Source organism: Ranitomeya variabilis, chromosome 3, assembly GCF_051348905.1.
Source record: "Ranitomeya variabilis isolate aRanVar5 chromosome 3, aRanVar5.hap1, whole genome shotgun sequence".
NCBI lineage: Eukaryota > Metazoa > Chordata > Amphibia > Anura > Dendrobatidae > Ranitomeya > Ranitomeya variabilis.
In genome coordinates, this window is record NC_135234.1 from 771312012 (window position 1) to 771338830 (window position 26819).

Here is a 26819-nt window from a genome sequence, read left to right on the forward strand (position 1 = left end):
GACGTACACAAACCAAGAATTTGCAAATTATACAAGAAGAGGTGTTGAGTATATAACCACATGTGAGTGTCCTCAGAATTATATTGGTAAGACTAAAAGAGAATTTTGAAGACGGATTCTCTATCATATCGGCTATATACAGTACAAAGGAAAGAAGACACCAAATTGTATAGACAAATGTCAGAGATATCTTTGTCATAGCCAGGCCTGCACAACCTATGGCCCGCCAAGCGATGCTGTGTGGCCCGTAGCGGTGTCCAGGAGAAGAGATCCCTTCTTCCTATATTCAAATGTATTTGCGTCTTTCAGAACAGGAACACATTTGAACACTGCTGCAACTGGACGAGGGCAGAGCAGAGCGCTTCAGTCCGAGCACTGACGTAGAGCAGTATGATGAGGTCAGCATGCTGGTGACATCTTCACACTGCTGCCGACACCAAGGCCGCAGAGGCCTAGAAGACATTGGGCTGGTAAGGACTTCATGGAGGAGCCAAAGAAATGTGCTTTTAATTTAGATGAGGGGGCCCAGGGTGAGGGCGCATAAAGGGGCAATGGAGGACATTATGGGGAAATTGGCAGATTGTGGAAGGGGGAATAGTATAGTGAGGGACAGTGGGGACAATATGCAGTGAAGCATTGTGGGAAGTTAGAGAAATGGCCAGTTTGGGGTGATATTGTGAAGAGGGGCAGTGTATGTGTTTAATATATAGAGGGGCCATGAGAGGTTTATTATGGAGAGGGGATGAAAAGATGTATGTTATGGAGAGGGCCTGTGAGGGGATATATTATGGAGAGGGACTGTGAGGGGGCATATTATGGAGAGAGGCAGCGTGGGGGTATATTATGGAGAGGGGAGCAGTGGGAGTTTATTATGGAGAGGGGCAGTGTGGAGGTTGTATCATGTAGAGGGGCTTTGAAAGGGTATATTATGGAGTTGGGCAGTGTGGGGGGATAATTATGAAGAGTGGCAGTGTGGGGGGTTTATTATGGAGAGGGGCAGTGGGGGATTTTATTATAGAGAAGGGCAGTGTGGAGGGTTTGTTATGGAGAGGGGCAGTGTGGGGGTATATTATGGAGAGGGGCTGTGAGGATGGACATTATGGCAAGGGCCTGTGATGGGGTATACTATGGAGAGGGACAGTATGGGGGGTATATTATAGAAAGGGGCAGTGTGGGGGATATAATAGAGAGGGGCTAATAGAGAGGGGCAGTGGGGGATGGGAATGGGGGATAGTTTGTGCAGGATCGGGACCAGGATGAGGGACTTAATTACTGTTTGGGGGCCAGAATAAGGAACATGCTATATTAGTTTATGGTGACAAGTGGGGAACATCATTTCTTTAGGGTCAAATTAGGGCCATTATTACTACTGTAAAATAATTTACTTTTTAAGAAACTGTTTTCCATGGAGGGAACAAAAGGGGGTCCTGTTACTGCGCAGGGCGGCACTACATCGCTTTTTTCCTTCATCTGACATAGTGTAGAAGTCAAGGAAAAAGTGGGGAAAGTGCTCTGGAACCATTCAGCTATTGATGACTGTGTGTTATTTTTTACAGAGATGAGTCCTGGCTGGAAGAAATGATTGCAGTCTGTGCTTGTTGAAGAAGAAAAGCGAAGATGCTGGACTTCAACTACAGAAGTCACTGGTGAGTCGGTGTATTACATGTACACGCACACTATACATTATATACTGTGTACAGAGCTCCCTGTGAATAATGTCACCGGTAGGGTTGAGCAAAACGGATCAGACATTTTCAAAAATCGCCGACTTTTGGCAAAGTCGGGTTTCGTGAAACCCGACCCGATCCCAGCGTGGGATCGGCCATGCTGTCGGCGATCTTCGCGCCAAAGTTGCGTTTCGTATGACGCTTTCAGCGCCATTTCTCAGCCAATGAAGGTGGACGCAGAGTGTGGGCAGCGTGATGACATAGGTCTTGGTCCCCACCATCTTAGAGAAGGGCATAGCAGTGATTGGCTTGCTTTCTGCGGCGTCACAGGGGCTATAAAGGGGCGTGCACGCCGACCGCCATCTTACTTCTGCCGATCTGAGCATAGGGAGAGGTTGCTGCAGCTTCGTCAGAAGAAGGGATATAGTTAGGGAGGGAAGATTAGCCCCCAAACTGCTTGTGCTGTAGCGATTTCCACTGTCCAACACCATCTTTTCTTTGCAGGGACAGTGGAGGCTAGATTTCTGTGCATCAGCTCTGTAGCTTAAAAGGCTCCCTGATAGCTGCATTGCTGTGTGTACGCCGCTGTGCAAACCAACTGCTTTTTTAAAAACAAAAGTCCTGTTGCTCCTTTCTGCACAGTTCTATTGTTTATTTGTCCACACTTTTGTGTGCAGCAGTCCTTTTTATTGCTGGCTGCCATACTTGTCCTGAGATCATTGTAGGGAGATTGTTATTGTAGTACAGTCCCTTTTTTTATATATATTTCCAGCCACTTTCTGCCACTTATACTGTGTAGTGTAATACAGTGGGCCTGATCTTTTCTGCTGTCTCCCACACATAAAAAGGGAGATTTATATTGCCCCTAAGTGCATCTGTGTTTGCTCTGTTTGGCGTATATCTGCCAGCCACTTTCTGCCACGTACACTGTGTAGTGTAATACAGTAGGCATGATTTTTGCAGCAGTCTCCCACACATATAGAAAGGGAGATTTAAATTCACAACAAGTTTACATACACCTTCTACCTTGTTTTACAGGACCATATAACGGTTGTTAGTTTGGTTACATTTTCCCAAGAATGAGGAAGTCGTGTGGAAGAGGTCGTGGCCGTGGGCGGTCATTGCTAGCTGGTAATGATGGTGGTGGTGGTTGTGGAGCATCTGGTGGTAGTTGGAAAAGCAAAATAGCACCTAACGCTCGAGTTGTTGAGCCAGCGTTATCGTCTGGCTACACAAGGCCTCGAACGCTCCCTTTTCTGGGAGTAGGAAAACAGCTTTTAAAGCCGGAGCAGCAGGAAAAAGATTTGGCTTTCCTTGCTGACTCAGCCTCTAGCTCTTTTGCCTCCTCTTCGGAAAGTTCAAAATTTAAAAGCAGCGAGTCGTCAGTGGATGCCCCCGGTCAGGAACAAGTCGCTTCCTTGTGTTCTTCACCCAGAACAACAGTGAAGGATGCGTCAGGCGACACAACAGGTTACTCCATGGAGCTCTTTACACATACCGTGCCTGGGTTAGAAAGGGAAATTGTTAGCAGGCCATTACAAGATGAATCGGACATGGAGTGCACAGATGCATAGCCACAGCTAGATTATTATGCTGCTCCATTGACTCAGATCACAACATTGCCCTCACAGTGTACTGAGCCAGAATCTGACCCTGATGAGACTATGGTGCCCCGTCCCGAACGCTATAGCACCTTACACAGTGACACAGAGGAAGGTGCACAGGACATTGAAGAGGAGGTGATAGATGACCCAGTTGTTGACCCCGATTGGCAGCCATTGGGGGAACAGGGTGCCACTGGCAGTAGCTCTGAAGCGGAGGAGTATGAGCCGCAGCAGGCATCAACATCGCAACAGCTTTCATCTGGCAGGCCCGTATCTGGCCAAAACCGTGTGTCAAAACCAAAAACAGTTTTAGGACAGCGTGGCCATCCGGTGAAAGTAGCACAGCGTGCAATGCCTGAAAAGGTATTCAATAGTAGGAAGAGTGCAGTCTGGCAATTTTTTAACCAAGATCCGAATGATCAGTGCAAAGTTATCTGTAAGAAATGCTCAAGGACCTTTAGCAGAGGGCAGAATGTCAAAAATTTAAATACAACGTGCATGCGTAGACATTTAACCAGCATGCACTTGCAAGCCTGGACTAACTACCAAACGTCCCGTAACGTAGGTGCACCCGCTCAGAATGAAGCTAGTCAGCAACGCTACATTGCTTCCCTCACTGTAAGCCCACTGTTTAGGACATCACCTGCAGCAAATGTGGAGGTATCGTCGCAAGGCCAAAGCAGTCAGGGAATCACCAGGTTCTTGGTAGGAAACACTGTATGTAGGCCAACAGCAAGAATACCCTCACCAACCCTCTCTCAATCTGCCATGTCCACCACCACCCCCGCTAGTTCCACCATATGCAGCTCTCCAGTCCAGCTCACCCTACAAGAGACTCTCGTTAGGAAAAGGAAGTACTCATCCTCTTATCCGCGTACACAGGGTTTGAACGCCCACATTGCTAGACTAATCTCGTCAGAGATGATGCCCTACCGGTTGGTTGAAAGCGAAGCTTTCAAAGCCCTGATGGCCTACGCAGTACCATGCTATGACCTACCCAGTCGACACTTCTTTGCGAGAAAAGCCATCCCAGCCCTTCACCAGCATGTCAAAGACTGCATTGTCCATGCACTCAGGCAATCAGTCAGTGGAAAGGTGCACCTCACAACAGATGCATGGACCAGTAGGCATGGCCAGGGATGTTACGTGTCCATCACGGCACACTGGGTTAATGTGGTGGATGCAGGGGCCACATGGGAAAGCCATAGTGGGACAGTTCTGCCTAGCCCACGGTCTAGGAAACAGTTGTCTGTAGGCGTTTGCCACCCCTCCTCCTCCTCCTCCAGCAGAGGCGAAAGCTCGTCCACAGAGCGCAGTCACATGACCACTCCATCCGCAGCTGCCAGTATTGCACACGAGGTGTCCCATTATGGAACAGCTAGTGGTAAGCGTCAGCAGGCTGTGTTGGAAATGAAGTGTTTGGGCGACAACAGACACACCGCGGAAGTTCTGCTCGAGTTCTTGCAGCAAGAAACTCAGTCATGGCTGGGCAGTGTACATCTTGAGGCAGGCAAGGTAGTCAGTGATAACAGGAGGAATTTTATGGCTGCCATAGCCCTTTCAGAACTGAAACACATACCTTGCCTGGCTCACACCTTAAACCTGGTGGTGCAGTGTTTTCTGAAAAGTTAGCCGGGGTTACCAGCCCTGCTCCTGAAGGTGCAAAGACTTTGCTCGCACATCTGCTGGTCGCCCGTACACTCCAGCCGTATGCAGAACCATCAGCGATCGTTGAAGCTTCCCCAGCACCACCTAATAATCGACGTTGCAACAAGGTGGAACTCCACACTGCACATGCTTCAGAGGCTGTGCGAACAGAGGCGTGCTGTAATGTATTTGTGGGAGGATACACATACACGGGCAGGCAGTTGGATGGCAGACATGGAGTTGTCAGGTGTGCAGTTGTCGAAGCTACAAGACCTCTGTCAAGTCCTTCAGTGTTTTTAGGAATGCACACAGCTGGTAAGTGCAGACGATGCCATCATAAGCATGAGCATCCCACTAATGTGTCTGCTGATGCAAAGTTTGACGCACATTAAGGAGCAGGCGTCTGCAGCCGAGGATGAGGGAAGCCTTGATGACAGTCAGCCATTGTCTGCTCAGGGAACTCTCCTGGACGAGGTGGCAGACGAAGAGGAGGAGGACGAGGAGGATGATGGGGATGAATATTTATGGGAGGAGGAAGCTTCTCAGGGGGCAATAGAAACTGGTGGCGTTGCAAGGTCAGGTACAGGGTTTTTGTGGGAGACAAGTGATGTTGATTTGCCACAAAAGTGCTCCTCAACCAAGCACAAGCAGTGATTTGACACCTGGAACATTGGCCCACATGGCTGATTATGCCTTGCGTATCCTAAAAAGGGACCCCCGCATTATCAAAATGATGACTGATGACGACGATTACTGTTGGCCTGCCTCCTGGATCCACGCTATAAAGGGAAATTGCAAAATATAATGCCGCATGAGAACCTTGAGCAAATATTGGCTACCAAACAAGCAACACTTGTAGACCATTTGGTTCAGGCATTCCCAGCACACAGCGGCGGTTATGGTTCTCACACGAGCTGCAGGGGGCAAGATGGCAGATGTGTTAGAGGTGCACAAATCCGAAGTGGCGTTGGACAGAGGGGTTTTATGACCAGGTTGTGGAGTGATTTCGCAATGATCGCAGACATGACAGGTACTGCTGCATCAATTCAAAGTGACAGGAGACAACATTTGTCCAGTATGGTTACGAACTATTTTTCCTCCCTTATCTATGTTCTCCCTCACACGTCATTCCCCTTTGATTACTGGGCATCTAAAATAGACACCTGGCCTGAATTGGCAAATATGCATTACAGGAGCTCGCTTGCCCAGTTGCTAGTGTGCTATCAGAAAGAGTCTTCAGTGCTGCTGGTTCAATACTGACCGAAAAAAGGACTCGTCTGGCTACCCGAAATGTTGATGATCTAACCTTCATTAAAATGAACCAATCATGGATTTCGAATTATTTTGCCCCACCTTTCCCTGCTGACACCTAGCTTTCCTGTAAAAAGGTCTTGCTTTTGGACTGGTCTTACTGACTGTTCCAATTTCTCAATTTGCAGCTACTGTATGTCCCCCATAGGCCATTTTTACACCTCCCTAAATGGGCTGACTCCCCCCACAGGGCCGTGGACACCACCTAGCGCAAGCACCCGTGCGAGTGTTGCTTGCCTGGACAGGTGGGTGTGCCCACTTTTGGCTGACGGCACTGGCACAGGGTCCCTCATCGTACAATGAAGTGTCTTTGGCGGTGGTGGTGCACACCCAATGTCAGACACACCATCGTAACACGAGGGGCCCTGGGCCAGTACCGCCGCCCACGAGAGAGTGTTCCCCCCCCAGCTCAAACAGTGCTCTACCACTTGCAAAATTACCTCTCACTGCTCCACCACTGTTTAGTCTGTGCTGTTAAATCATTCAATGTCACTGCCAATACCAATTTGTTGACATGATTGTTGCTAGTAAAAATATTCAGGGGCCCTGTCCTACATTTACACCAGTTAATACTTTGCGCGAACTACTAATGTCTGCAAGTCAGCAGAGGAGCCCACCCCTGTACCTAGGTTTGCCACCTGTTTATTTGTGAAACATTTTTTTGGCCAGACATTAACCTCACTTTATTATTTTGGCCTACAAACTGTTTCAAGCACTCCTTACAGTTTTCCACCACTGAACAAAGCTAGGCCGCCTGCGTACTCCTGTAACCTATTTTTAACTGCATTTTGCCTATTACTTTTTTGGCCCTACTAACTGTGTCTGCCCCTCGGTGCAATCGTCCTCCGCTGACCACACCAATGCTGCCTGTGTACCCCTGTAACCTATTTAGACCTGCATAGAGCCTACTTTTTTATTTTAGGCCTAGTAAGTCTGTCTGGGGTCCCTCCTTGAAATCGTCCTCCGCTGACCCCACCTATGCTGCCTGTGTACCCATGTAACCTATTTAAACCTGCATAGAGCCTACTTTTTTATTTTAGGCCTAGTAAGTCTGCGCCACTCCTTCCAATTGTCCTCCGCTGACCACACCAATGCTGCCTGTGTACCCCTGTAACCTATTTAGACCTGCATAGAGCCTACTTTTTTACTTTAGGCCTAGTAAGTCTGTCTGCGGTCCCTCCCTGAAATCGTCCTCCGCCGGACACACCAATGCTGCCTGTGTACCCCTGTAACCTTTTTTAAACTGCATTGAGCCAACTTTTTTGTTTAAGGCCTACTACCTGTGTCTGTCTGCGCTACTCAATACAGCTGTCCTCTGAAAAAAGCTGAGCTTCAATTGTCAGGTTTTCAGCCTACAGGAATTTGAAAACTGCATTGGGGCTACTAGTTTGGTTGGGCCTACTAACGGTGTCTGCCGCTCCTTGGTGTTTTCCTCCACTGAACAAAGCAGTGCCGCCTGTTTACTCCTGTTACCAATTTTGAACTTTATTTGGCCCACTTTATTATTTGGGCCTACTAACTGTGTCGGATAAAGGGGGTAACATAGTACTGTGGCCTATTGAAATGTATACAAAGGAGGCTCACAGACAACTCAAAGATTCCAAGTGTTACCAAATTTTGCCCTCTGACCCCACAGATACCTTCAAGAGGAAATTGGATCGTTTACTCATGTCAGCCAAGTCCAACGGCATATTGGACAGTAGAGAATTTAAGTTTCTGTCGACAGCCTCTCCGATCGTCCCCACGTTGTACCTGCTTCCAAAAATACACAAGTACCTACAAGAACCACCTGGTAGGCCCATAGTTGCTGGGATAGGTGGTCTTTATGAGAGACCTTGCATATACCTAGACCATTTTTTGCAACCCTTTGTCATCTGTCTAGGTTCGTACATTCAGGACACGTCTCATCTCATTCGTCAACTACAAGACTTAAGGATCCCAGAAAATACCCTACTTGTCACAATGGATGTTGCCTCATTATATACCTGCATTGGCCACACATTGGGGATCGAAGCGGTCTCGTTCTTTTTGAACAAGCAAACTACAGGTGACCGCAGACACCAATCTTTTCTGGTAGATCTTTTATCTTTTGTTTTGACCAACAGCTACTTTGTTTTTGACAGAGTTTTTTACAAACAAATCTCTGGTACCGCGATGGGCGCTCGCTGTGCTCCTTCCTATGCCAACCTATTTATGGGTTGGTGGGAGGAGACACAGGTGCGCCCGTTGCGGGCCTTCGAGGCCAATGTATTTCGTTGGTTTCGATATATTGATGACCTGTTGGTTTTATGGACGGGAACTAAGGCTGAGTGTGAGGAGTTTTTGGCGGTGCTTAATAACAACTCAATTAATATCTCTCTAACAGCCTCCATTTCTACTACATCGGTTGAATTTTTGGATCTCAAAATCATCAAGTCTGGTTGTCACATCCAAACAAAGATTCATCGGAAGAACACGGCAACGAACAATTTACTCCATTTCTCCAGTTTTCACCCTCATCATCTGCGAAAAAATCTGCCCAAGGGACAATTTCTGCGGGTAAGGAGAAATTGTAGCTCTGACGCTGATTTTCGGGAAGGAGCTCGAGATCTGACGACCCGCCTGTCTGAGCGGGGTCATGACATATTGAGGAAACATTGGGGCATTTTATTAAATGAGACAAAACTCAGGCCCCATATATCTGACATGCCCAAAATGATTGCCAGGAGGGCTACAAATTTGAAAGACTGTCTTACCACCAGCCACTTTAGGAGACCCGCTGTGAATTTGGGGACGGGAAGCCGTCTTAAGGGATCCTTTCCGTGTGGCAGCTGCAATGTGTGTCCTTATATGGTTGCCACTAATGTCATCATGCTTTCCGTTTTTCCAGGACGAATTGAGACGAGAATATATGCCAACTGCCGATCCAGAAACGTGGTGTACCTACTTATCTGTTCATGTCCAAAAATATACGTTGGGCAAACAAGCCAAGAAGTCAGACGGAGAATCCAGCAGCACTTGTCGAACATTAGTAGAGCAAAAATTGACAAGGAGAAGGACAAACCCATTTCATCTGTGGCGTCCCATTTTCTGGATAATCATGACAGCAAATATCACAATATACAGGTCATGGTTTTGGACAAGGTGTTGGGAAACATACGTGGGGGCGATCGGACGAAGGAACTACTACGCCGTGAATCCCGTTGGATTTTCAATTTAAAAAGCCTGTCACCCAACGGACTAAACAAGGAGCTTCTCTTCTCTGGCTTTTATGGCTGACTTGGCTTCTGGCCTACATTCCAGTTTGGACCTTTCATATAACATGGTTTTTCGGACGTTGCCTGGGTTGACTTTAGATACATGTGTACACACATCTAAAAATTGTGTTGCCTGTCTGTCCATGCACTTTGCCTTACTCTGTTGTGCCAAAAAACTGGCCAAGTCTATGATCATGACTTTTCTGAGTTGCCCCCCAAAAAACTTGGGGTTTTTCCATCCATATTGCAATACCATACGTCTGTTTCAGGGTGTGCCCACTGCATTAAGTTTGATTGTATTGTGGGCATATTGAATGTAACGGTACTGAGGTACTTAAACCTTTTTTTGTCATGTATGCTGATATTATATTATAATATTTATGTATCACTAATATAATCGAACAATATAACCGAATAATAGCATCCACTTCTGAGTTTATTTTTCATTTATTATCATTATATATATTTTTTCTATTTATCTTTATTTTTATCTTTATTATTTTTTATTCATTTTTTTCATTTAATTTTTATTATCTTTCATTTTTCATTTTCATTTTTTATTTATTTTGCATTTTTTATTTTTTGACTCATAATTGTTTACCTTCTTCCAAAACTCTATATGGGTGTTATTCAGCATACAGGGCATGCGCTGACATCAGACTGATTTTGTATATTGTAAGATATTTATATGTGTACTTAAACACATTTATTGTTCTTTTTCTTTTCAAAAAACTGGACTATCGGTTGTTTTCAATACAATTGGTACCGCATAGACAGGCTCTTTATAGTTATAGTCATTTTTGATTTGCTATTCAGTATCAACATAATCCTTGTCGTATGTATAAGGTATCTGAGGGAGTGTTGTGTATATATACACACTGCGCATGCGCTGACCACCTTCCCCTAGCTGCGCAGTAATCATGTGCTGTGCCAGATCCGAGGCATAGATACAGGTTGCCTCTCTGTGCGCGCGCATGCGCACGAGTCATTTTGAACAAACTTTATTGTTCCGATCAGGGTTACAACAAAAACAAGATGGCCGCGGCCATGCTGCATCACACGCCGGATGCCCCCTGTGATCTCTTCATGCAGGTGAATATCCTTAGCACCATTAGATGATACGCATATATACTGCCGCATTGAACGCTTCATATTATATGATATTTTCTTTACCTGAGGAAGCCGCCACTTTGGCGGCGATACGCGTGGGAGCCTATCCCACACTCTGCTTCCCCATTGCACTACAAACCTTTTTACATGGCTTTGGACTGTGGGTATGACGGGGGTGTTTTTGTACATTGGATTGAGGTTGTGGGTCTATACGTTGTTTAGTTCCCCCTCTCCCTCCCCCCTCCGCAGGTCCCATGTGTACCATCACTGAGACACTCATATATATATGTTTGATTATCCTTTCAATTATTGAATTGTCTCATTTACCATTGGTACGCCCTTGTAAACATTTTTTCACATTGGGCATAAGCCATATATTCAAGCTTTGACAATCTTGTCATTTTCTGCACAATAATTATGCACCTTATCAGGGGAATGTATGGTATTGCAATATCTATCTGTGCGTCATTTTCATTTGTGTAGTCAGGCCATTGTAGTCATTTCACTGTGGGAAGTTCATGTTTTGTGGGTTGTCATTTTCCCCACCTTGGGATATGACATGTATACACATATTTGGGCAGTGTTTTTGCATATTTGCATTTTTTAAGTGTTTTTAATCATTATGCTGTGTTTTTTGTGTGCACATGTGTGCGTATTCTGTAGGTCTTTTTGCCAATTTAATATAAAAAATTACATTTTTATACCATCATAGAGGTGTTCCTATCCATGTGGGCATGATCTTTCTTTTCTTTTGTTTACTAACTGTGTCTGCCTCTCATTACAGTTGTCCTCCACTGAACAAAGCAATGCCGCCTGTTTAGTCCTGTTACCAATTTTGAACTGCATTTAGCCCACTTTATTATTTGGGCCTATATCTGTATTTCCTCCTCATCCTGCCCATTGCCCAGCCAGTGCTAGATGAGTCTGCTAGTACATTGACCCAGACCACTACATTCCCCTTGCACTCTACACAGCCAGAATCTGACCCTGCTGAGAGTCAGGTTCCCCTTCCCGCATACTATAGCACCTTAAACGGGGACAAAGAGGAAGGCGCAGATGAAAGTGCAGGTTCCTTCATCAGGTGGGGGGGGGCATACTCGTTGGCGACGTCACTGGCACAGGGCCCCTCATAGTGCGCAAAAGTGTCTCTGCTGGTGGGAGGCGCCCCCGCCGTCAAACACAACGCCGTACTGATGAGGTGCTCATGTTTAATAGGAGTGCCTGTTGATGTAAGGAAGTCTCTCGTCCTCCATATAGGACCGTAGTTGTGGGTCACCCCAAAAACAATATCTGGAGTCAATATATATGTTATATGCTTAACTTCTGCCCCTCTAAATGCTTCAATGAGTGCCGTCAACTCCACCTCTTGTGCAGACATAAGAGGAGAGAGTGGTTCTGCTTTTATTAGCTCATGCTGTGTGACCACTGTAGACTCAGTGTAGAACCGGCTGTCCTCACCGATGCTCCTTGAACCATCTGCAAAAAGCTCAACATCTGAATTAGTGAGAGATTCATCAGAAACATGTGAGAAACCTGCAGTTTCTTGAGCCATAAGGACTATACAATCACATTCTTGGCACCCATTACAAATTTAGCAAAAACAGTGTTTTTGTTCCTTGTCCCTCCTTTCCTTTTCCCCCTTTTGAATCCACTACATCGATTGAAATTAGAGTAGCAGGGTTCAAAGTAATGCATTGTTTCCATGTTACATTGGAAAACATTAAAAATACACATTAAAATTTTAAATGCCTAGTTCCCACAATATATTTGGATTAAACCTGACTAAAAATACTGTTTACATCATATGGAAATGTAGATAGTTACTGGATGATCCAGTACAATTTCTGATACTTTATCTAGTAGAAATGTAGACAGCTGCTACTGTTCGAACACATGATGGGGCTCCTTTGGCTATGTTTTTGAGCTAGGATCCTTGTAGCATGTCCTTGCATTTCTGTACAGAAAAGGAGGAAATATTTAGCATATTCTGGTGTGCCTAGGGATGAAACAAAGACAATTGCCAGTATGAGTGAGTAAAAACCATCTAATGCTTCCTTAGTGAGGTGAAAAGGTTGGGTGGGTAGACAATCATAAAGTGGCTGCATGACAATGGATACAGAGCGAATCCAAAGCCTACAATATGATACCAGTCCCATGAAAGTGTCTAGGTGTTGAATCCCTATGGGTGTGGATCGCCCCCATGGGGCCGTGGGGTACTCAGTACCGGGTCCTGCGGTTCACAGGGGGATGTCACGGTGGCTGACCCGGTCCGTGGCCCTGGGACGTCCATGTAAAATGGAAAGGTCTTTAAGGGGAATGTTCGTGGTGCCACCTGTGGTATTCGGTCATGGTGGCGACACTGCTTTAAGGGGTACGCTGGGGTGATGTTATGGCAGCTAGATGGTATACCTTCCCACATGTGAAGTATGTCCCCAGGGTTTCCCGGTGTGCAGATGGTGGTATGGTGAGAGGCGCAGAGAAGAACGAGGACACAAGGTTGCAGTCTCTTTACCTTTACTGAAGACTTTAGCATCCACAGTCCATGGCACCAGATCACAGGGCAGGCAGAGTCCGGCTGGTCCAGAGTCCCCTTGTCCAGGTGGAAATCAGTAGCCTTCCCTTGCGCTGCGGTGGTGTAGTCCCTTACTGCCTATGGCTTCACATAAGAGTCTCACGGATGTGATGCTTCTCTCTCTCTGTCCCCCATATAGGATAAGACAAAACCCATATGACTGGTGACTTGAGGCTGTTTATAGGGTCTCTTAGATAACCCGGCTCTGTAGGTGTCACCGTGCCTCCTGGGTGTAGGGCGGACAGGTAACTTGCAATTAGCTGTCCTGCTGGACTCTGGAGCAAAGCATAAAGGTCCTTACTCCCTCGGTGTTCCAGCTACCGGGCTTCTGCGCCTCAGAAGGAGGCAGCCTGTGCAGGGCTTGTCCCCTTCTGGTATCTTCTCCTTTGCTACGACTTCCTTCACGCTCGCTGCAATACAGTTCTGCCTTTCAATGTCTCTTTCTGAGAGCTGCAGCTCTGAGAGTATTTACACAGCTCCTTGGACCCTCTGTCCACCTCAGACTCAGGTCTGGAACCTTCTAACAGAACTCCTGTCTGGAGCTCTGCCAGGAACTAACTTTCCCTACAGACTACCAGTTATATATATATATATATATATATATATATATATATATATATATATATATATATATAGGGAGTGGACTAATAAATAGGAGCAGAAGCTCCCCCTGGTGGCCTGGAATGTGAAATGTGTTGCATGTTTGTGATACCTGGATGCAGTTATCCTTCTTTGCCTCCAAACGTAGCATCACTCTCCCTGAGAGGAAATCAATACCACTGAGATGACCAGGACCCTGGGACGCCACAGGTGGCCTTAGTAGACAATCTCAGCATGCGTAATGACTAGTGATGAGTGAGTTTACTCGTTGCTCGGGTTTTCCAGAGCACGCTCGGGTGATCTCCGAGTATTTGTGACTGCTCGGAGATTTAGTTTTTGTTGACCCAGCTACATGATTTACAGCTACTAGCCAGCCTGAATACATGTGGGGTTTGCCTGGTTGCTTGGGAATCCCCACATGTAATCAAGCTGTCTAGTAGTAGGAAAACTAAATCTCTAAGCAGTCATAAATACTAGGAGACCACCCGAGCGTGCTGGGGAAAACCTGAGCAATGTGTACCCTCGCTCATCACTACTAATGACCCAGTCCTGCAAAACAAGTTGCAATACGGCAGTAACCAGAGTTGGAGAATTATGCGCTCCCTGTGGTCACACCATGCACTTATACCGCTGGCCCCTGAAAGTGAAAGCAAACAGATATTACCAGTCAAAGGAGAGACTGGCATATGTCCAGTGTCAGTTTTTGGCATCGTCCATAGTGTCTCTGGGACCTGTGCCAATACCTCATTATCAGGTGGGGAGGTAGAATCAGACATGTGCAAACACACCAAACCTTTGCACAATGCAGATTCTAGGATTCCCAGCTGACAGTTTAATTGTACCATCTGAACACAGAAGTAAAAGGAGATAGAGACTAAGGAAAGAAGAAACAGAAAAAAAAAAGTTTTTGGTAAAAAGCCAAAATTTTTAAAACTTCAATACCTTTTTAAGTAAATAAGTACAGACAATTTTGTTTATAGGGTAACATGTACTTGGGGCATAGAACCTTTGTGCAAATTTTTGACACTTGGAAAGTTGCCAAGTTATTCAGCAATATTTCGCAATATTTGGCTTTTCCATCTGGGGTATATCTTATTCCTCTCCGAATTCCTGTCTTCAACTAACAACCTTCCTTTTATCCTCCTCATTGCACTTTCTTGTTTCCTTCACCAATATTTCACACTTTCTTAAACTGAACATTCCCTTTCTTCAACTATTTCTTTTAATCCCACCTGTCGACATAGTTTACACATTCTGAATCGACGTAACATCACCTTCTAGTGGTCTGTCCTTGTGATAGACATCAAAACAGTCCCATTTTATATTCCAAATCTACTGCGGAGAGCATAAAGTTTGGCCGTCTGGGTGTGATCCTCTGGTTTCCGATTATTTAGAGGACACCGGAATGGTACGTTTTCAGGATACCAGAGATTATGTTCCTCTTTATGATTCAACAATGTCCAAGGGGTCCACTGAACAGTCCCATCATGAACATTAAGTCGGAATATTTTAAAATTTAAACATCTCTCTGACAGAGGTCCAAACCCAGTATACTCTTGACTATAACCTTGGTGAACAATTTTGAACAATTTTTCCAACCCTCAGATGATATAACTGTCATTAATCCAAATTTACACTCAGGGCACGACATTTACAAAATATTTGCCGGAAACCAAATAATCCTAACTGCTACCACAATGCAAATATCACAATTCCGAGAAGAACAAAAACAGTTCCTTCGGCACAATATGGATCAACGTATTTCAGTGTTGATGACATCACTTAGTACTGTATTCTATATACGGACATAAATATCAAAACATACACGTGTTTAATTAGGAGCTCTGATTCTAACACATATGCGCTTGATATGAAGAACCTGTCCATCTGGACTTTGACGTACATACAGAGCATTATTTAGCAAGGCTCTTGGGGTTGGGTTTAAATGAGAATCACTTATAAGGGTATTGGTATTCGCAAACCTAAGTTCCCATCTACTATTCCGTCTTTTGTTCTCTCCTGTGTGGTCTTTGGAAACACCTTAGTTAATTTCCACCCACCATAAAGGACATTATTTCCATCTATTAATTTTCTGAAACATACACAACCCACACAAAATCTGCAGAGCATTTTAGCACAGTTGCTTCACTTGCAGCCTCCCCAAATATTAGTTAGCAATAATAACAAAATATTTGGTTTCAGCTCATCTCATTCATACACGTGTGACTATGTGTTTTTACTCGTTAGTGTTCCTTTATTTTATCCCTGGTGCCAGTTGACCAAAGATCACACCTAATCGGACTCCCTTATACAATTAGAAATCCTTATTTCACACAATCTTCCAGGTCCATCCAAGGAGTCTCATATATCAATCACCTTCTTACACACACAATTATTCAATATAATGAACGTCAATATTCTTTCACAGCTCCCTGAGCTTTACTGTCTTTCTCTATGTCATATGCACTGCCACTTCCCCCTATCTGCCTCCTGGTGCTCTTTGCTATCTATGTTCTCTACTTCTGCCTAGCCTCTCTCGCTTTCTCTCCTTATCTCTGGTTGATGCCTTACTGTAGTCCTGATGTGCAGCCCTACTTATGCCTATTTCTCCTGGCCCTCAATTCGGCATCGACAGTGCCCATTTTTGCCCACACTTACGAACCCTAAACTGTTTTCACAGTTCGTGGGTGTGCAGACTCCCAAAAACAATAGTTCCTCGTATTGTCCTCACTTTCGAACCCTTAAACTGAATTTCTCAGTTTGTGGGCTTGTGAACCCTCAGGAACAATGATTAGTGATTTGGCCAATGTGACTACTCTGTCACTGTCACTAAATCCCCTCACTGGCCTCCTAGTGAGAAATGGCATGTACCTCAAATTAAGTTTTAGTATACATAAAAATTCTTATATATCAACCAGAGAGCAAAACAAGCTTATCAATAGGCAAACTCGTATGATCAATTCCCTCAAGATCTTTTGGCACCATATGGGAGCAGCTAGTACATATAGGACAAGACAGACAGACTTTACACCATGAAAGACCAGACGGACTTGTCCCCTGACTCACCAGAGAGAACTGCAGAGGACCTATCCCCATTCAATCAGCTTTTTACACCGTATCCCTATCACTCCCCAAGAGAACGTCTCCTCAAGGTTGACATACACATTCAAACTTCAGTCATACGCTAGACATATAACAAAACACATATAACAGGGACAGTAAGGGTATGTGCACACGTCAGAATTTCTTGCAGACATTTTCCTGACTAAAACCGGACATTTCTGCCAGAAATCAGCATGCGTTTTTTTGTGTTTTTTCATGCGTTTTTGACGCTTTTTTGTGCGTTTTTTTCCAAATGCATAGAATTGCAGAAAATCCGCAAAATTAATGAACATGCTGCTTTTTTTACCGCGATGCGTTTTTTTCGCGGAAAAAAACGCACCATGTGCACAAAACATGCAGAATGCATTCTAAATGTTAGGATGCATAATGTATGCATTTTTAATGAGTCTTTATAGCGTTTTTATCTAGAAAAAACTTGAAAAAAATGCGAAAAAACCTGAACGTGTGCACATACCCTAACACAGAAAATTGGCCAATCCAATATACACTCTAAGCATCACTTGGATATTCTACGGTTCTTTGCCAAACAATATGAGCTGGCCATGTAGAAAGACTTGACTATAACATACCAGGAGTTTGGTTGCAGACTGTGAGACAGGCGGAGACACAGAGAAAGTTTGGAAGAAAACAAAGATCTTACCTTCCCATGATTTTATCTGTGTGTCCTTCTGATCCCAAGCCTGCGGTTGCCGGACCTCAGATATTGATAGTCTTCCGTTTTGACCAGCCCACCCAGGGTCGACAAAATGTTAGGGTGGTCTCAAACAGACCATAGAGTATATCGGATGGTTGCCAAATATTATTATGATCGCTCCAGCGAGATGGATTCACACAGAGACAGATTGTATCTGCATAAAAGAGCCATACCTTTTATTGAACAGTTTGGTATTATATACCTTTTCAGAATAGGGCGTACACATTATTACTGCGTGCATACTATGGATTATCCAAAACTGTTCTCATGTTAAGAAGTAGATAATTAGTAAAATAAAGGTGGACAACTCTCACTAATCATTACTATCATACAGTGATTCAGTAAGAGAGGTGAAATATAAGTCATATAGAGATTCATATATGTGAAGATAAGCTATGAGGGTCCCTGAATACCCTATCAATGTGGATCTCAGTTTTTCTTGTTATGCAAGTTTTGAAGGATCTTAGTTCTTAGAGCTTCTGTTCTGATGCCATATATTATTGGGTTTAGGGTGGAGGAAAGTGCCCCCATCAAAAACATCACAATGTTGGACACCACAGAGAGAAGTTGTCCTTTAAGTTTGTACCGGAAGACTAAGAACAAAATTGAGACCAAAAAAGCTGTGAAGGCAATGATGTGAGTCACCAGGGTGTGGACGGCCTTCTGGCAGGCTTCGTGAGAGATTTGGAGACACACAATGAATGTCCTTATGTAACAATATATGACAAGTAGGACACAGCTAACTACCATGATTGAGGTCCACGTAAATCCAAATGCCAAACTAAGAGTGGTGTCTCCACAAGCCATATAGGTAAGTGAGATAGTGTCACACACCATACTGTTAGTCTTCACCCCACACAAAGTCTGTCTTGAGGCTAATATGACAATTACACATAGTCCAGACAAGACGTAACCCCATATCGCCAACAGAATATTCTGGGCTTTCTTATTGGTCATCAGCATTGGGTATCTTAGAGGATGCTCAATAGCCAAATATCGGTCATAGGCCATGGCGGTGAAAGTAAATATCTCAACACAAGAATAACTCTGGACAAAGAAACTTTGGGCCAGGCATCTGGTGTATGGAACAATGTAGCATCCGGTAAGGAGGTCTATGAAAAGTTTTGGCATGATTGATGTATTTCCATATGTACCACTAACCATAAGATTAGAAATGAAGATGTACATGGGTTCATGAAGAGACTCTTCCACATATGTAACAAACACGATGGTAAAACATAAAATCATATCTGTCACATAGACCACACCGATGACCGAAGAGAAAAGATACTTCACGCTACTCATCTCAACAAGTCCCATGAGGATAATGTCAGTGATGGCCATAGATATGTTTTCCATTTCTTGCTTTTGTTTCTTGTTGTCCTCAAAAGAAAGACTCTAAATTTGTAAATATCTTGAAGGTGAAGGAACAGAACAGTGAAGAAGATGATCATTCCTTACTACCTTCAGAGAAGAAAATAATCCAATCCTGGTGGGATCAGGTTTTATAGACTTACTGCAGGTGTGCGTATCCTTGATGGGGAATTATGCCTACATAACACGACGACTCCAAGACACTACAGCGATGCTGCATCTGTAGAGACGACAGAATTCATTTACCTGGAGGGACCGAGACTCTTAGAGTTTCTAATTAGTTCATTTGGTTGATATTCAGAAACCTCTCTAGGGATTCTTCATCCTTATTAGAATTTTATTTGTCATTTGCTATATATTGTGGTCGTTTAAATGGAATTCCTCGCCGCCTATCTCATATTCACCTGCCGCCGCCTTCATCTGTTTCCAATGTCGCTCTTGTCGGTCCCCAATACAAGTCTATGAAAGCCTCGTTCTGGCCTTGTTCTGGCTCTCATAGACTTGCATTTAGCTTTTGTGACGTAACTTTTGACTTCCGGACAGTCCAAAGTAACAGGCACATGTTGGGGCTGTGGGCCTGGAGTGGAGTCGGTAAAAGGTGAAGTATAAGAAGAGGAGCAGATGGCTGACATATAAAGCACCACTCCAGCACTGAAATTTTTTTTCTGGAGTGGTGCTTTAAGCTGAGTCGTTACCTTGTATCTATTGGGAAGATCAAGATATCCAAGAAATGGAAGTTGAGAATATGAAGCGTTTTCTTCACTGTGGAAGACTCAGAGACTGATATCTCCGGGTCATTTTTAGCCAATGTTTTGGTCACATACTGTCATACAGTATATGTTCCTGCAGTAATGCACATATGCTGTGCGTGTTTTACACAAACATAAAACTTCACCACCGAGCCCAGATACTGAACTTCCCATCAATGTCTTTATGGGAAGTATATCTTGATGAAGGGAAGCCCAGTAGATCCGAAGATGGCCTACTTCTCAGGTTAACAATGAGGACAAGTCAGCTCAAAAAACAGCATAAATAGACTTTAGTTGGGATGCAGGGAAGGATTTCCCTTGAGGCCTACATAGAACGTGGCCTAGGGCACAGCAGTAAGGGGAGCATATATACAGACAAAGTAACTAAATATTTACACCTTTTTCAGTATTGTTTTCGAAAGGCCATACATATAAAATGCTATTTTTTTACATTTACTTCAATATATTAAATAAATTGAATGGTACATATACGATCTGTCAGTGGTCAACTGGCAGAGCTAAAGTGGCTGCAACATACAGGCTTGGCGCAAGCTACTTCATTTCCCCGAGTCCTGGGGTTGTCGTGGCCTTCACTCTTTAGCCCCTATCCTGAGATCTAGACTTACACCGGGGTCCCTGGGCAAGAGCCATACAGTCAGCTTCTGTTCGGTGGTGCAAGATGCCAAGAAGGATATCAGGTATTTAGGTCAAAACCAAGAGGGCAGCAAAGGTACAAAATCGCCAGGTAGGAGAAACGTCAAGAAGAAACGTCAATAAGAAGCCTAGGTCAAAATAGGAAAGCACAATTACCAAACAAGAGCAGAAGACACCAACCAAACCAGGGAAGCACAACGCTGTATCTAGAAGCTTCCAACAGCAATCTGAAAGCTTAACCCCTTAACAACCAGGGCTATTTCCGCTTCTACAAATCTGTTTTTTGCTCCCCTTCTTCCCAGAGCTATAACTTTTTTATTTTTCCATCAATATGGCCATGCAAGGATTTGTTTTTTTGCGGGAAGAGTTGTACTTTTGGACAACATGATTGGTTTTACCAAACAGTCTACTGAAAACAGGAAAAAATGTAAAAGTGCAGTGCGGTTCATTAAATGCTAAAACTGACCATTATGATAGTCATTATGAATTCGTAGAAACCAAACATGTCTAGGTTCTTTTTTATTTACTCACCGCTGATTACTCAGTTGCATTTCAGCGGTATGGTTGGTAGTTCTTTCGTGAGGGTTTCTTTGGTTTGTCTCTGGTTCATCTCTGGCTCTGGTGTACTGTGCCCTCTGCTTCCTACATTCCTGTTTCCTGTTTATACTCCCTGGCATTCCAAGTTTGATTTGCTAGGCTCATCTCTGCCTTATCGGTTTAGATTATGGGTGTGTTTGAGTCTGTCAGAGTCATTGGGACCCTCAATCTTGTGATCTGGCAATACTAAGAGGGACCTATAGCACAACTGCTCTTCTGGAATTGAAACCATTGACTTTTTTCTCCATCTAGCCCAGGCCTCCATAAAATTTTCTTCCAGCCATGACATGCATAATTTGGACAGATACATTTTTAGGACCTGCCTTCTCCTTCTAAAAAAATTCTTAAAAGAGCCACACTGTGCCCTATTAAATAATGTGGTACCAATTTTAATGTTCCTCTTTGCACCCAAACACAGTAGTAATGCCCACACATAATAGTTATATACACCCTTGCATACCTACACAGTAGTTTTTCCTTTTATACCGCAATTTAATAGTTACATGCCGCTTTGTGCTCCATACAGTAATGTTCGTCCTTTGTAGTCAAAGATGACCATGACTTCGGTGTTTAGAGGTGGATCAGTGGCTGCGGGTCTGGAGGTGACTGATGAGGCCAATCCTGGCCCTGAAGGCTTGCCCACATACCTGACATAGGTAACTAGATTTGGTCCGGACAGTAGATACCGCTTGTGCCTTGTTTGCAGCTCGCTTTTTTTTTGGCCTGAAAGATTCTCAGCTGCACCTTCTTCTGAGGTGATCCTGCCTTGCCAAGCTGACAAGGTCCAGGCCAAGCTTCTCCCATTTGTTGATTTTGACTCAAAAAATTTTGAGAGATGCCTTAAGGCAATCTTTACAACGTTTCTTCTGTCCCCCGACTGCTCACATTCCCTGACCCAGTTCTCCGTACAGTAGTTGTTTAGACAATCTGCTGTCTGGCAACCTAACCCCACGTCCATCCCACCTGGTTTGGGCTTGCTGCGCCCAGATTGTTCCAGAATTGCCATGCCGGGGTCATTGCCACCTGATTTGGAGAAGTCTGCGGAGACAGCTCATGTGAAAGTGATTGGGCTGTTTGGCATGCTGGCTGTAAAGAGCCCAGATCTTGCTGGCATAGAGAATTGTGGTAAGGACCACCGCGGGGTAAACCTTCAGCTTAGTGGTAAGGCAGAGTCTCCTTTGTTCCCAGATGTTCTTAGGGTACTGTCACACAGTACCATTTTGATCGCTACGACGGCACGATCCGTGACGTCGCAGCGATCGTATGATTATCGCTCCAGCGTCGTAGACTGCGGTCACACGTTGCAATCACGGCGCTGGAGCGATGCCGAAGTCCCCGGTAACCAGGGTAAACATCGGGTAACTAAGCGCAGGGCCGCGCTTAGTAACCCGATGTTTACCGTGGTTACCAGCGTAAACGTAAAAAAAACAAACAGTACATACTTACATTCCGGTGTCTGTCCCCGGCGTTCTGCTTCTCTCCACTGTGTAAGCGCCATAGCCGGCAAGCACAGCGGTGACGTCAGACGTCACCGCTGTGCTCGCTTTCCGGCTGGCAGACGCTCACACAGTGGAGAGAAGCAGAGACGCTGGAGGACAGACACCGGAATGTAAGTATGTACTGTTTGTTTTTTTTACGTTTACGCTGGTAACCACGGTAAACATCGGGTTACTAAGCGCGGCCCTGCGCTTAGTTACCCGATGTTTACCTTGGTTACAAGCGAACACATCGCTGGATCGCTGTCACACACAACGATCCAGCGATGTCAGCGGGTGATCAAGCGACGAAAGAAAGTTCCACACGATCTGCTACGACGTACGATTCTCAGCAGGATCCCTGATCGCTGCTGCGTGTCAGACACTGCGATATCGTAACGATATCGCTAGAACGTCACGAATCGTACCGTCGTAGCGATCAAAATGGTACTGTGTGACAGTACCCTTACGCAGTCTCACGCCACCTCCCTCATTCAGTAGTAATGCAACCTCTTTATGCTCACACAAAGAAACGTCCTTCATTGTGCTTCCCACTTAGTAGGAGCCCTCTTTCGATTCTTCATATAGTGATTGTCTTCAGGTCACGCTCCTTCGATTTATACTAATAAAGTTTTAAATGAAGTCTAGTAACTGGGAGACTGTCAGAAAAAGACCCTTCAGCCAACTAACCCTTGTTGTGGTAGAGTGCCTGTAATACTGCAGAAGGCCCCTAATGTACCATGATGAGGATGACTTTTTCCAATAGCATCTTCTTTTTTTGTCAGCTTTGGAACATACACAGGTGCAGTACCCACTGCTGCAATTCTCACCCTCATGTTCCCCCAAATCCTTGCCCTCTAATCTAACAGCCTGTAGCAACTCCCGTCATGGTACCTCTCAGCATTTCACTATTTATTCCAGAGATTACCTTCATTCTTCAGTGAGACCCTCTCTGATATTCTCCAGTTTTCGCTATCACTGTTTGCTCCCCTACAGCCACCAGGAGAGCCCGTGCCTCCACTCTCGAGATGCATCAGCTGGGGATAGGAGACATGTCCTTAAAGGGGTTGTCCACTCTGACAAAACTAGTCTCTAAACATTGCCTGTAATATAAAATGACAAAATCAGACGGTGCTCACCCTCCAGTCCCTGGGTCAAAACCAGCTCATTGCTGCTGCTCCGGACTCAGTATTTTGGCTGTAGATCTGATGTCATGTTCACAGCTCACATCACTGCTGCAGCCAATCAATAAACTCAGCAGTTCTTACTGTCTACCTTAGCCAAGCTGCTGAGCTTAATGATTGGCTGCAGCGGTGATGGGAGCCGTCAATGTGCTGTCATCACTGCAGTCAAAACACTTAGACTGGAGCAGCAGTGTAGAGCTGACAGTGGACCTAGAGAGGGTGAGTAGTGTCTGATTTTCTTACTTTATGCTACAGACAATGTTTTGGGTTCCCTTTTCTAAAAGTGGAAAACCCCTTTCACAGGCCACCTCGGATTTTTCCATCTCCCCAGTGGAACAGTCGGGGTCTGACATTATCTGAAAGTTATTTGATGTGTCTGAAACTTTTTATCTCATCTTGTTTGCAAGAGTCAGTCTTTTCAAGAAGTGGTATCTAGCAGCATGGTATATGGGCACTGTATGGTGGTATTGCAGAAAGCAGGATCCAACATCAATTAACAAGAGCATTGGACTGATGGGAGGAGTGCTCAGCCAACAATGGAGACAGTCACCATCCTCAAATGTATATTACAGAAAACAAATCTGGCCAGCATCTCCAAACAGAATGAAGCAAATGTGAACGGGCACAATCTGCTGTGGCTGCAGTATATACACACAGGAGAGCTCAGCAGCCATTGTGGTGACATCCAGCTCAGTGAAGGTGCAGAGCGCCGGCTCCCAGTGAACAGTACTTTCAGGCGCGAGTACAATTGAAGCTCTGATCGCTGGGTCACAGCATCATCAGCAGCGTGATCCGGTCATGTGATTACGTTGCTGACATCACTTGCCGGGCTGCAGAAGCGCACATTGTTGGTATCAGGTCTAAGGAAGTGGACCCTCTGGGTCAAGGCTTCAGAGCTCCCGAGGACGAGTGGACCAGATGATGCCTCCCCCTGTACAGGGAGAGTTAGGGACAGGCCCAAGGAGGGTGAAGCCGCAACTTCCGGAGCAGTGGACAGATGGAGGCAGCAAAGACTAAGTACTGACCGGTAAGATGCTAGCACTCGACAGATGGAGACAACGGAGACTCTGGACTGGCAGGGAACGGCAGGAACACAGGACTGGCAAGGTATGGTAGGAACGCAGGACTGGCAGGAGATGGCAGGAACACAGGACTGGCAGGATACGGCAGGAACACAGGACTGGCAGGACACAGCAGGAACACAGGACTGGCAGGACACGGCAGGAATACAGGAGTGGCAGGACACAGCAGGAACACAGGAGTGTCAGGACACGGCAGGAACACAGGACTGGCAGGACATGGCAGGAACACAGGACTGGCAGGACACGGCAGGAACACAGGACTGGCAGGACACGGCAGGAACACAGGACTGGCAGGACACGGCAGGAATACAGGAGTGGCAGGACATGGCAGGAACACAGGAGTGTCAGGACATGGCAGGAACACAGGACTGGCAGGACAGGGCAGGAACACAGGACTAGCAGGACAGGGCAGGAACACAGGACTGGCAGGACACGGCAAACAGAGACAGTAAGAGACACAGCAAAGGTTTCACAGATCTGAGCCTAGGAACCTAAGGGAATGCTGGCGGTAAGCCAGCGAACGCAATAGACGCAAAGGCATCTGAGCAAGGCAGGCGCTGGGAAGAAGTACCCGACGGGCGCCACCATATTGGAGGCGGAGCCGCCGGGTCACGACCTCCCAGAAGCCCCAGCGACGAAAGGATAAAAGGGTATGTCCTTAAAGGGGTTTTGAATAAAGTTTGTGTTTGTGACGCCACCTGTGGTTCTCAGTCAGTGATGACCGATGTTCCTTAAAGGGGTCCTCGGGGGTGATGGCAGCTAAGATGGTATGGCATCCCACAGGTGAAGCTGGGTCCCCAGGGCTCCCGGTGTATATATGAAGATAGTGGGTGGTATAGCAAGAAACAGAGGACACAGCTTTGCAGTCTCTTTACCTGGTTTACTGAAGGATTCAGGCAGCCACAGTCCAAAGTACTGGATCACAGGTGCAGGTATGGTCCGGCTGGCTTAGAAGCGACTTGGGAATTCCCCTTACCAGGTGGGGTTAGAATCTTTCTTCCTAGCGCTGTGGTGTAGTCCCTTGCTGCTTTAAACCTCTCACAAGGTCCTCACATGTTCTCTTTGTTCTCCAGGTTGGTAGGACACTACCCGTACGACAGGTAGCTCGAGCCTTTTTACAAGGTCTCTATCATGACCTGGGCTCTATACGCTAATGTGTCCTCAGGTATAAGGGTGGACAGATGACATAAAATCCAGCTGTCCTGACGGTTTCTGCTGTGCCACTTGGAGTACGACACAACCCCAGTCTTCCGGCTACCGGTGTCTGCGCTCAGTAGGGTGGTAGCTCAGTCGCAGCTATTCCCCTAGCTTTTTACTCTCCTGCACTTCTCTTCCCCTCCACGCTCTCTACAGCTTGTTCAGCGTTCTCTTCTATCTCTTTCCTTTAATGAGCTGCAGCACCCTTGTGGCTGCAGGGCCCCTTCTTTCATAAGTTCAGCCTCAGACTGCTCCAGTCTGCTGTCTGGCACTCACTGACTGACCTTTCCCTCCAGACCAGAATATATATAGGGGAGCCACCCACAAGTTAGATCAGAGCTCCCCCTTCTTGCCTGGAGTATGAATATGTTGTATGCTTGTGATACCTAATAAAAGGAATCCTTCCTCGCTTCCAAGCGTGACATCACTCTCCCCATGAGGAAAGCAATGCCACTGTGACAACCAGGAACCTGGGGTGTCACAAATAGAGCGAGGGGTAATTATTTATTCAGGGGTTCAACGTAGGGCAGATATTTTTATTCAGGAGCATTATAATGACATTACTATTTTTAAGGGCATCGTGTGGGGATGTAATGGAGAAGACTGGAGAAGATGGAAGTTTGCAGAGATGAGCTGTAAATGAGAAAAGTCATCATGGAGTCTGGACAAGATGAAGAAGAAAACAATAGAGAAAGACCGCAATCAGAGACAACGTCATCTCTAAGGTACCTGGAATTCTCACAGTGCGCACTGTACGCTGTCAGGATTCTCTGGTGCCGTTGATTTGCATACATGCGGTCATATGCTGGCTAGACATGTGTGGCCTCACTCAATGAAAATTAATTCAGTGAGGCCGGACATGTCTACTCGGAATGTGGTCAGAGGTATACACCGGCAAGGGAGAATTCTAAAAGTGTGTAGTGCATACACTGTGAGAATTCAG